A 13,944-nucleotide genomic window follows, 5' to 3' on the forward strand; every position below is an offset into this window, starting at 1 on the left:
ATCTCCTTCTGCCTGGACCTTTAGTCTCTCGGACTCTCTTGGCGGTTCCCCCTCCCTGATTGATCTTTCTCTGTATTGTCATTCTCATACAATGTCACGTAAAAAACCACCTCCTGGGAAGCCCGGCTTTGCTGCCTCCGCCCCGACATCTACTACATCTAGTCCCAGTACACAATCAACGATAACATCTCTGATGCAGCCTAAAACTACTGAGATGGATTTTCAACAAATGTTTCAACAAATCTTAAAGGGACAAGAGGACATTAAAAAGGCAATTAAAAGAGATGAAAGAAGAGCTTAAAGAGAACCAGGACCAGACCAGTAAAAACTCACAGAGACTGGATCTTTTGGAGGGGGGATGGCTGAGATGAGGGGGGAGATGGAAGGGGTGCAGAAGGGGAACAAAGAACTGGAGATCCACCAGATGAAAATAGAATTTGAAAGAATGTCCTTTTATATTAGATTTCAAAATGTGGTTGAGACAGATGATGAAGATTTAAGGGACATTATGACGAGCATTTTGGCTGAATACATTCAGAAAGAGAAACAACAGATGTGGTGGGAACTAGATCTGGTTTATAGAGTAAATTCAGCATATGCTAGAACACACAATGTACCCAGGGAGGTGCACATTAAATTTCTTAGAAAGACCACAAGAGATGAAATTCTGAGTGCACAAAGGGGGCAAGCTCTGAAATACCAAGATAGGGAAATAACCATTCTGAAACAGATCCCCAAGAAAGTGAGGGAGAAAAGAAAAAATTATTCGCAGTTAGCGAAGAAACTTTACCAGAAGGGGGTGTGGTTCAGATGGCTGATGCCTGAAGGTATGCTAATATTCTGGGAGGATGCAAGAGTTAGAATCAACACAACCATAGAGGCACAGGCCTTTATGGAAAAAAACAAAGCACTCCTAGATAAACCAGATGATCTTACAACAGACATACAGGACACGGGAGGGGCCGGAGCCTTGCTGGCGGGGGGAGAAGGGGCAATACCGAGGAAACTCAGATCACAAAAATGAGCAAGAAAATCTGCTTGATATAAATTGATTGAAACTATTACCTGAATTTATATGATGACTAAATATTGCTATTTAGTATTGAATTTTGTTTAAATGTATACCATGAGTATGGGAGAGGGGACACCTGCCGCACATTGCAACTGCCAAAATTTGTAACCCTTTCCATCACCCTAAAAACCAATAAAACTTTGTTTAAAAAAAAAAGAAAGGATGAGTGTCAAAGAATTGAGGCCTTTGAACTATGGTGCTGGAGAAGACTCCTGTGAGTCCCTTGGACTGCAAGGTGATCAAACCGGTCAGTCCTAGAGGAGATCAAACCTGACTGCTCTTTAGAAGGCCAGATCCTGAAGATGAAACTCAAATACTTTGGCCACCTAATGAGAAGGAAGGACGTACTGGAGAAGAGCCTAATTGAAAAAGATTATGGGTAAAAGAAGAAGGGGGCGACAGAGAATGAGGTGGCTGGATGGAGTCACTGAAGCAATAGGCGTGAGCTTAAATGGACTCCAGAGGATGGTAGAGGACAGGAAGGCCTGGAGAAATGCTGTCCATGGGGCAGTGATGGGTCAGACACGACTTTGCAATTAACAAATTGTTTTCTTTTATGCAGTTCTTAGGAAAACTAAGAACTTGGCCAGAGAAAGAAGAATGCCAAAAAAGCTTCACAGAATGGCATTATTCAGCCATGCCATGCTCAGCTTTGCCTTATTAGATTTACTTCCACAGCAATTAATGATCATTTATTTTCTCTCCTTACCTGATTATTTTTCTAAGCAGTTATGGGCTGTCCTTTGAAAAGAAGGATACACTCTGGCTATTTTCTAACATCCTAACTTATTTCTTTGATTTAAGTACTGGAGGAAAACTTGACTGAATTTAAGCAATTTCATAACTTTAGAATAAAATGCATGCCACAATACTTGAAATTTCAGGTCCAGGTAAAAGTAGCTTCTTTGTATATAAAGGTCTAAACATTGTTAGAATCCTTTCAAATGAAAAGATAGTACACAGATTCATATAAACACAAACTAATAGTCTATCAACATCCATTGAATTTGTATGCTCTTAAAGCTACTGTAGTAGCTTTAAAAGGAAGTGCTATTTCTGTCACACAAAAGAAAATTAGCCAAGAGGGAGGCCAAGGAGACAAGCTACTGTTTTTCTTGTTTTATTTTCCGGAGTTTACTTCAAGAAACATGAAAGACGTTACCTTCTTTTACCAACCTTGTTCAACCTGTATCACAAATTTCTCTGCTCCTATTGGAGATTGGGTTGATTTATTAAAACAATAAAAGGCTAAATAACTTGTATCAGGCTACACATTTGTTGTGTTAGTGGTTGTTGTTATTTTTTGCATCCTCTTCTTCCATTACTGTTTTTCCCTGAAAATAAGACAGGGTCTTGACCTCTGAAATAAGCACTTGACCTTATTTTCAGGAAGGTCTTATTATTTTTGTGGTGCAGGAGGGGGCGAGCGTGTTGCAATATTTTCTTGGAGGGCTTATTTTCAGGGGAGGGTTTATTTTCAGGAAAACAGGGTAGTTGTTTCAGAAAAAGGAAGATTATTTTCTTTGTGCCATTCAACAGATTCATGCTCTGCCTCTCTGTGTGTCTCTGTCTCTGTTTGTCTCTCTGTCTCTCTCTCTCTGTGTCTCTCTCTCTCTCTCTCTCTCACACACACACACACACTGTCATGCTCAAAGTCCCAATCATTTCCAAGGTGAGACAGTGGTGCAGTCTCTTTTTTGCCAGACATGTTCCTTTTTGTCTTGAGCTGATGCCAGTCCTTTAGCCTACAGTGCAAAGAACATCAAGAGAATACAGACTGCTGAGCAGAACTGACAGCATCAAGACTTTAGATAGTAAATTTTGGCACAGGAATCTGTTCCCTACATCCTCAAACTCACCACGCTGCTGACAGCACTGTAAATACGTACATTTAAATGATTCCAAGGGTGTGCAGTGCAGGAACAGCAGAGAATAATTGAGGCAGAGATATGCAACCTTTTGGCGCTGGAGCATAGTTCAGATTTTGAAACCATTTCTTTATTTGTTGATAATCTGACCACAGTCAATACAAACTCTCAGTGGTGGGTGCAGTCAGTAAATGACTGCCATCCAACAGCCCTTGAAGAGGGAAGGAAAAGATAAATAGCAAGAGCAGCATTTTGCTGATGCCCACATATACAAAAGTGGCAGATCTTGAATTATAACAGCACAGTGCTGTTTTTGTCATTTTGACAGTAGATCCTGCAAGCCCTGTGCGGCCCTAGAAGATTTGCTTTATTCATGAGGTAATCTCATAGTAGACTCAGCAAGTTACCTTAAAAAAAAACTCAGAAAGGAAATTAGTTGTTCAACCTGCTCTCTGCCATCCCAGTGAGAGCTTTGTGGGTTCCCCGGCATTCCTGCAAATAGTTATAATGCTACAGATGGATTATTTTCTTTCCAGTAGTCTGGCTTTCCTTTCAGTAAATAAGTACAGTAAATTCCTTTAATAAGCCAGGCAGGACAGAGAATCTGGTGGCTACCAAGGGAGCTTCAGGAAGGACATTGTTGCAACAAGGCACCAATTTGCCTAACCCTGGATACAGAACATGACCTTCATTCCTGTTGGGTAGAGCAGTATTTTCTGTTCCTCATTAGGCTCAAAGTCCTGGTGAGACTATTCACTGAGCCAATGAGAACTTTCATTTAAGAAAGGAGCAAGCACTTTGCTGCATGGTTCCTTTAGATTACCTGAAGCATGAATCAAGTGTTCCACAGAGATGGCTTCTCATCAGAAATGGAAACTGAGTACCTGTATGGTGTGCATGGAGCATCTCTGTTATATCTGTCATCTGTTTTCAAAATAGTGAATGTCAGGGAGACATGCAAGCCTGAAAAATGAATTTTTATTCTGCTAGAGGACTGAAAAGGGTCAATAGCTATCTACTCCAATTGTCGGTCAAACCAAGGGCAGACTACCTCAACTGAATATATCTCAGACATGTAGGCAAGTCAGCTCCCACAATTTCCAACCAACACTGTTTCTTACCCTACTCAATATATTAATCAGGGTCAGATCACTTCCGGTTCCTGCTGGTGACGGACATGTTGTCTGCCACTCATCTCCCCGGTTGGCTCTGTAAGGCTCGCAAGGACAGCAAGGTACAGGACAAGAAGGAGGGGGCTGTGGCTTCCTCTGGGGACAGGGAGGAAGGAGCAATATCAAAAAGGCTCAGGTCACAAAAATAAAAGGATGTGAAATAACAGTAATTGTTGATATTCTAGAAAGTTACAAAGGAAAATGAATGAACACATGCTAGACAACATAGAATAAGACTTTGTTTGCTGGTTATCTTTTATCTTTTGTTTTTAAGATTGTAAAAATTGTGAGATTTGGATGGATTTCTATCACTAGTGTGGGAGCTGCCCAAAAAAATTATATACCCCCTTACCTTTCCCCATAAATGTTTAAAAACCAATAAAATTCCTTCAAAAAATATATTAATAAGTGTCTATGATTTATTGTGGAACTACAGAAGATTTCATAGCATGTACAAAGTAAGTGACATTCTGATGTAGGGAAATAGAACATGGAGTAAAAGAGTTGTAAGGGATCTTGGAGGTTTTCTAGTCCAATCCTGCTTGAGCAGGAGACCCTATACCATTCCAGACAAATGGCTATCCAGTCTCTTCTTGAAAACATCCACTGTTGGAGCATCCACAACTTCTGGAAGCAAGTCGGTTCCACCAATTAATTGTTTTCACTGTTAGGAATTTTATCCTTATTTCTAGGTTGGTTCTCTCCTTGATAAGTTTCCATCTGTTACTTCTTATCCTTTCTTCAGGTGTTTTGAAGAATAGGTTGACACTCTCTTATCTATGACAGCCCCGCGAGTACTGGAAGGCGGTTATCATAAATCCCTAGTCTTTCATTTCATTAGACTAGACATATCTATTTACCTAAACTGGGAAGGACTTGATAGGTGGATAAAAATGTGAAATCGTGTCTGAACATCTGGATGAATGTGCAACAAATCATAATAATAATAAAGGAAATAAGTATGAAGACCATCGAAAGTATGTTTCTGCTCTTTTTTCAATTTATTCAATAATCACGTCTAAAAAAAACAGCAAACAAGAAAAAAAAAGAACTCAAAAATAAAAAAAACAATACATTAATATGTATAGACAAAGGAATTGCCAAGATAGAACAGTTAGAGCTGGTATATAGTTGATTAGAGATTAACCATAAAAACATTAAATTACATTTAAATATTTACCTTATTTTGACAATGTAAGCTTTTAAACCTCTGCTTTAAGTGCCAAAATATCCACTCTTTATTGTTTAAAATTATGAAAACAGAAACTACTAAAAACATTATAAAGGTAAAGGTTCCCCTCGCACATATGTGCTAGTCATTCTCAACTCTAGGGGGTGGTGTTCATCTCCTTTTCAAAGCCGAAGAGCCCGTGCTGTCCAAAGATGTCTCCATGGTCATGTGGCCAGCATGACTAAACACACGGAACACTGTTACCTTCCCACCAAAGATGGTTCCTATTTTTCTACTTTGCATTTTTATGTGCTTTCATACTGTTAAGTTGGCAGAAGCTGGGACAAATAATGGGAGCTCACTCTGTTACACCGTGCTAGGGATTCGAACCGCTGAACTGCCAACCTTTCTGATTGACAAGCCCAGCATCTTAGCTACTGAGCCACCATGTCCCCTTTAAAAACATTATAGAGGAATATTAATTTCTAACTTTTAACTAATTAGTTTCTAATTTCCAATGAATTAGCATTCCTACTAGTATAAAATACAGCACTTATAGACGTTAAAAACCTTTAGTATTCCTCTGATTTCAATTCTTTGTCCATTTTTTTACCCTTAAAATTCATTCTCTCTGAGGAAGCCATACCTGGTTAAATTTATTTAAACATCTGATGTGGATATATGCTGTTAATTGCATTATAAAAGCATATTCTCCTAATTTAACTTCCATCTGATATTTTCAGTAATGTATCTCTTTTTCCAATGTTGTGTACTTCTAGAAACACTTATCTTAGTAAATTATGATATTTTTTTTTGCTCATACAGACTCAATACCACCCACTAAGGTATGTATATATAAACTCCTTCTCAGATATGATTCACACAGAACAAATAAAAACATTGTCTGATAAAATGGATTGAAGAAACCATCTTTAAAGAAACCATCACAATACAACAATGGGAAGCACTATGGACCAAATCCATAACATTCACTCTTAAGAAAGAAAGAAAACCGGTATAAAATGTTCTATAGATGGTATACAATTCTGTCAATAGTTGCCAAGATACACAAAAATATATTGGAAATGTCACGAGACAGAAGGAACATTTTACCATATGTTGTGGATGTGTTTTATAAAAAAACCTCAAATGCTGAAAAGGAATATATAGCACTGTTCAGAGAATTTTAGAAATCAGATTTGAAATGAAACCACAATTCTTTCTATTAGGCATAAATCCAAAGCACATTAAAAATGATGTTTTGATATGTTAATTTTAACATTTCTAGTCAATTCACTGTACATAAAGTAACATGAAGCAGAATTGAAGTCACACATCTGCATATTCATACCCATATTTCCCTTTTTTTAAATCTGGGCCATCAGCCATTTTTTCTTCATCCTTATTTCACATCTTTAATGGGAATTCTGTGGAGAAAGTCCAAATAAGCAAACTATGAGGAAGTCAAGCCTGAGGGGGTAAAGAGTTCAACTCCATTTTTTCCCCATGCTGTTGTTATTACTAGCTAGATTTTATCCCCAAAGGTTTATAAGTGAATGGGGCAGAACTAAAAATATTTGTTCTGTTACATCAGGTTTGATTATACCTGTTGCATGTGCAAGAACAAATGGAAAGTTTCAGATAGTCAGGTTCATTCTCTTTACCCATGTAGATTTAGTCACTTCCTTTGGATTAAGATCTAATCCCTTACCTACTGCTGATTTCCTTGGCCACTAGTCACATTTCTAAGCTCTATAAATTTAGACCCAGCCTAAGTTCCACCTGCTACTTCTGGTGGAGGTAAATCCAAATTTTGCTGTGATTGATATTATCAGGACAGCTTGTAAATATTATTGCAATCTTTAATTCTCTTAATCTACCTTGCATTTTTTGTATGCTGAGAACTGATCATGGTTTGTCTTTTTGTTCCTTCTGCTGCCCTCCACCAATCCCTTAAACTAGCAGAATTCTAAGACACCAAGGAGATGCGTTGTATCCATTAATGAAGGTTCACACGTATGAAACCAGTTCTTGCTTCTGCCTGAGAAAGTAGAAGCTGTGAGTGAATACACCTGTTAAGGAGACAGGTCCTGTCAACGCTGACCTGGTGCAAACAACTGTCACAGCACAGGCGTCTTCCCTGCGCACTGGCTTTAGAGATTCATCACCATCTGCATAATTGTCAGGAAGAAAATTATACACATACACAGCCACCCACAAAATGTGTGAGTCCTTATGTTGCTTGGGGTTTCATGTAAAGGTTTTTCTGCATTATAGTCTTGAGTTGTATGACTTCCATGGGTGAACTGGCTAGAATGAATACAGCTTTTTGAATCTCAGCGCCCTCCCTTCTCTTGAGCCATAGTGGTAGTCCAGGGTTCTGTTCAAATTTATCCCACACTTCAACTGGTGGTCTTCTTCTCCCATTTGTGCTAGGAAAGCAAGCAGCAATCATTTCATTCATATACATATACATATACATATACATATACATATACATATACATATACATATACATATACATATACATATACATATACATATACATATACATATACATATACATATACATATACATATACATATACATATATATATATATATATATATATATATATATATATATATATATATGCTGGTTTTGTTGTATTCGGGTCTTTTCCCGTGTAAGGTTGAGATTGTCTTTGCAACGTTTCGGCAGGATCACACCTTTTATGGGCACCTGGGTGAAGAGGGATATGACGGCGAAAAGAAGCCTTGACAGCCATCCAGAAAAAACACAACCCCCCTAAACACATCCTAGACCTGACCAACCACTGCCTAACCAACACATACTTCATCCATAATGGACAAAGATACAAACAGATAGAAGGAGCACCCATGGGATCACCCCTCTCTCCTGTCATTGCAAACTTATACATGGAACATTTTGAAACCAATGCCTTAGACAAATCTGAACACAAACCCTGGCTTAGATATGTTGATGACACTTTCGTGATTTGGCCACATGGAAAAGAAAAACTGGACAACTTCCTCACACATCTCAACAACCTACACCCCAAAATACAATTCACCATGGAAATAGAAGCAAACAACCAACTTCCCTTTCTGGATGTCCTAATCTACAAAAAACCCAATGGCTCCCTAGGACACACCATCTACCAGAAAAAAACACACACCAACCGCTACTTAAATGCACAATCCCATCACCACCCTGCACAGATCAACTCTGTAGCCAAGACCCTCATCTCCAGAACCAAACGCCTAGCCGACAAAGACCACCTGAAAACTGAATTACACAAACTCACAAATGTATTAATCTCCAATGGATTCCAAAGAAAAACAATCACCAACCTAATCCAAAAGGAGACTCCCCCAAAAAACCAAGATACAGAACAGGAAAATGGCATCTCCCTCCTCCCCTACATCAAAGGCACCACAGATAAAATCAGCAAAATTCTCCACAAACACAATATCAGGACAGCCTTCACCACTGACCAAAAAATAGCCAACATCTTAAGAAACCCCAAAGACAAAATCCAGCTAGAAAACCAAGGAGTCTACGAAATACCATGCAAAATCTGCCCAGCAATATACATAGGGCAAACAAACAGGAGAATAAATGCACGCATCACAGAACACAAAAATGCAGTAAGAAAAAAAGAAAAAACTTCTTCCCTTTTCCAGCACCTTAAAGCTAGAGGACACGAAATCAACTTTGAAGGAGCCAGGTTAATCTCCAAAACAGAACACCTCCACAAGAGAATAATCATGGAAGCCATCGGAATAGAGAAACACCCCCACAGCATGAACAAACGTGATGATACCTCCCGCCTACCAAACATCTGGAAACCAGCCCTAGCCAACAAACGAACACCACCCACCACCCAAGCCGTTAAAATACAAAACAACAATGCACACACAACCTGCACCAATCAGCACCAATCTACCAATCATGATACAACCACACAACCAATCATTCCACTTACTGAAACAAAGCCACCACCCCATCCCCTCCCACCAAGACTTACAGAAAGACGGCAGCTCCGTTCCCATTTTAAGCCCACAGCTTGAAGATGGCAGGTGTGATCCTGCCGAAACGTTGCAAAGACAATCTCAACCTTACACGGGAAAAGACCCGAATACAACAAAACCAGCATACCTACACCCGTGAAAATCTACGAAAACATATATATATATATATATATATATATATATATATATATATATATATATATATATATATATATATATATATATATATATATATATATATATATATATATATATATATATATATATATATATATATATATATATATATATATATATAAATTAAAAATAAAAATATGGTTTTCTGCCTGGATGGTCCTCTGTAATGAGCCGAAAGACAAAAAGGGGGAGTAGTGAGCTCCCTCCCATATTTGGGCATACCAGGGGTTGTAACACAAATACATACCTATTTCCCTGGCCTAGCTGATAAGGAAGAGAGCCTGTGGCTTAGTGGCAATTACATCAGCCTAATATGCAATACAGCCCTGGTTCGATTCCCAGTAAGGGTATAGCATATATATAACACTTTCAGGGTTTGTGGCTTCTGTTGAAAGAGCTTCTGTTTCAGACCCGTTCTGTTGATCCTCCTTGCAGGATGGTAATCAGCTGCCTGATCTGCTCTTTGGCTTGATTGTTTGTAACATGAGAGCAACGATGCTACGGAAAGGAGAGAAAAGAAAACAAAGTGGTCTGCTTTGGTGTCAAAAAAGTTAATATGGGAAAGTAGTGTGAAGGCAACCATGACTGCAAATATCCAGACCAACATGGGAAAAGCTTGGGAACTAGCGAGGAAGGAGCAATCTTTAATAGAAGGCAGATATTGTTACACTTCCTATTGTCCCCATAGTAAGAAACCAGCAAGGCTGGCCTTCTCTGCATAGGTTGGACAGGCAAGAAATAGGGGACCACTAATCAAGTTTTGTAGTAGCCCTAGTCTGAACTGTGCACCTATTACCCACCCACTGTAATCCAGATTATAATTTCAGAAGTTGATTTAAGAAACATCCAGGAGCAATAGGAGAGAGAAGCAACTTAGCCTGCAATGAGGAATTGCCTCATGAAAGAACATCAGACAAGATGACATGTTTATAACACTGCCTGTCCTTCCTTGCCTAAAATATGCTTCTCTAATAACATACTTCCACAGTACTGCAGTTGCTTAATATCTAGGACTCAGATTCATCATATTTCACTTGGCTTGGTTGTGATAATCAGACTAAATGGTGTGCCGGGGGAGTGGGGGGAGTAAGAAGCCTCACTTGGTTTGTCTGTAGAGGATGCATTTTTCATAAAACAATTTAAACTTTCTATGCTCCTTGTGCTCAAACATCAGTTGGCATCCCAGCAGCTTCCAGGAGTTTGAAAGCTCCCTCTTAACCAAAATGTAGAGGTGTCCTAATGTAATTCATACATCGGCACCTTCCTCCTCCTTTTACTTGAACCAAAAATCCAAAAAGCTCTGTTTCTATTTCTAGTATAATATAAAATGTGCATGTGCAGAATTCATATCCTGTAGTGAACCTGAAGGTAGACCAAGAAACGTAGAGCAACAATATATATTCTATTGCAAACATGATATTTTGGGGTTGGAGAAGATGATAGACAAAGAAACATCATGAAGCCCCTTTGTCCCCATCACTAGTTTACAGAGCCACTTAAAGAGAACTGTCTCCCACATTTATTCAAAGAGGGCTAGCCAGCAAGTTATGGCAGCAAAGAAGAAGATGAGGAGGTGAGGCATCTCTTGGGGGTAACCAGTGGTAGGATTCTACCGCTTCAGAACTGCTCTGGTAGCTCTAACGATTAAGTGGGCCTGCCTGCCAACTCCTGAGCTTTACCTACCTTTATCTTCTCAGCTGAGTCACGCAGCAGAGTGGATTACTGTGACTCAGCTGTTTACCTTCCCAGAACGTAACCCAGGGGTGAAATCCAGCAGGTTCTGGAGAACTGGTAGTGGAAATTTTGAGTACTTCGGAGAACTGGCAGTGGAAATTTTGAGTAATTCAGAGAACCGGCTAGCCCCAGAGTGGGGTGGGAATGGAGATTTTGCAGTAACCTTCCCCTGCCATGCCCACCAAGCCACACCATGCCCACCAAGCCACGCCCACAGAACCGGTAGTAAAAAAAATGAATTTCACCACTGGCATAATCTGGTGAGGACTACTTTCTAATGCCAAGTCTGCTACACAAATATACCATTTCAGTGTGCAAAGTGGTATAAAACACACAGTAACAAAGTTGGAAAGGATCTTCCATGTTAGGACAAATCATGGAATCAATTCTGGAAGATGCTATTGAGAGCATTGAATAAAACTCATTGCTCGATAAAGATTCCTTTAAATAAAGTTCTGTGCCCTAACTACCTAGTTTCCTTGGCAGCAATGTAGAACCATTGCTTTTCCCTGGAAACTTTTGAAATGCTTCTTGGTTTTTAACTACAAACTTCAGGTTGGCACCATCTAAGTGCCAACAAGGACTCACCCTGTCTAGTTTCAGCCCGAGCAAATAAGGTGTTGTCATCTAGAGTAAGGCTCAGTAGAGGAGTCCATATTAAATTACTGATGATAGTGTCTCTCCATCCTCTGTTTAAACAGGAAACAGGAATTCACTATCTCATTGAAGATGAATCGAAATTCAAGTCTCTAATAAATGTTAAATGTTCAAATATTCAATTTGTGCCAATGCTTTGTGACTATTGAACTCCTTAGCAATACCTATTATTCCTGTGTGAGCTTCTCTGACCTCTAGCCTCTACTGCTGTGTGTGCATATTTGTGTACTCCTCCTGGCATACACAGTACATTTTGACATGTATATCCCTAGGAAATGTTTATAGCTTAATTTCCAGGAGCCTGAGTGCTTAAAGCTTGTAAAGCTCCCTGTGTGTGTGTGTGTGTGTGTGTGTGTGTGTGTGTGTATCTAAGAGGGAAAGAAAGAAAAGATAATTAGAATTAAAGGTCTGGGCTGCTCGTAAAAGCTGCCTTCTGCTTTTTCAGAAAAAACACAAGCATTTGCTGGCAAGAGTGCAAATTCTGCATTTGCGCGGCACTGGCTAAGAAATAAAATGTCAATAAATGGGCAGAATTTATCTGAGCCAAACAAGCTTTTGGCAGAAAGAAAATAACATTTCAGTTTTATAAAGCATTCTATTGCCACTGTTGGTTAACAGGCTACAAAAATAGGGCCAGCAAGGATTGGCTAAATCTGTCTCCAGCTTTTTCTAGACTTCAGAAGAAGATCTGATAAGATTAAAAGGCAGAACTCATATATACCCTGGTGGCTCCTTTAACTAATTAAAACATTTAAGATGGTCTACTCTAACTAATAAGGCATGGAAAAAACCCCAATAAAGTGAATAGGCTTTCACCTGATATCTGAAAATATATTTACATTAAGGACTGGATCAAATGCTCACTACCTAATATACATTTAATATAGAGATATAAACATTTAAAAATAAAAAAAATCTTGCACGCATGGCCATCTTTGTCTCTAGAATTGGAAGGCGGCATTTAATGAAGATGCCTCTTAATTTAATCTTCATAAACATCTCATAAGAGAGGAATAATTTACTCAATGAACTCCACAACTGAATGAATAGAAACCTCATCTCCATCCTATCATCAGAGATTTCTCTGGTAGCCTCTTAGATTAAAGACAATCTTCTGTCCAGAAGGATATGTGGCTGAGGGAACCCTCACTGGTACAACAAACCAAATTTTACAGACCAATCACTTTTCAACTGAGTGGGTTCACTCATCTGTGTATCATCAAATGTAAAGAAATCAGATTATAGTCATATTTGTGAATGACCCTAAAGCAGGGCTGTCAAACTCGCGGCCAGCAGACCAGATGACAGCACTCCAGTGACGTGCGGTGAGGTTTATGACTGGTGAGGCACTGACACAGTGCTGAGTTTCAAATATTTTTAGACTTGTGGACTTCAACTCCCAGAATTCCACAGCCAGGCGTGCTCAGTTCCAATTTAAAGCGACAGCATTTGTTTTTCTCCTTTGCTCCTTCTTTCTTTTTCTTTTTCTTCTCCTTCCCCTCCTTCCTCCCTCTCTCCCTTCCTCCCCCTCTCTCAAACACACACACACACACACACACACACACAAGTTGGATTGGACTATCTCTCCTACCCCTTCCCTCTCTCACTCACTCTCAAACAAACCCCCCCACACACACAAAAGTTGGATTGGATATCTTTTCCAGTGGCTTGAAAGCAGCTCCTCTGCCATCCCCCCGCCATTCCCCTGCTGCCTTTCCCAAACACCTCCACCATTGCAAATGCAGCCTGCTGTCTGGGTGGGAAATGCCTGGAACACAATAAAGCCCACCCACCACCTCCTGCTGGCAGGCTGGGGTGAGAGGAGAGGCAGAGAATCCGCAGGGGAGCCGAGTCTTCCAAAAGAAAGAGGCTGGGGGGAAGTGTGTGTACTACAGCATGGCTCTTTGCCTGGCTTCCTGCCTCCTCCTGTGGTCTCCTCGGTGCTCGCTTGTGCTCTCCCTCCCCAAGTGTAGTTTGATTGCAGGTGGAGCCATGTTGCCTTTTCAAACTTGTAATCAGTGAAGCTGGGCTAGATTTTTATATAGTTTTATCCAGCTG

Source organism: Natrix helvetica, assembly GCF_964273705.1.
Source record: "Natrix helvetica genome assembly, chromosome: 2".
NCBI classification, from domain to species: domain Eukaryota; kingdom Metazoa; phylum Chordata; class Lepidosauria; order Squamata; family Natricidae; genus Natrix; species Natrix helvetica.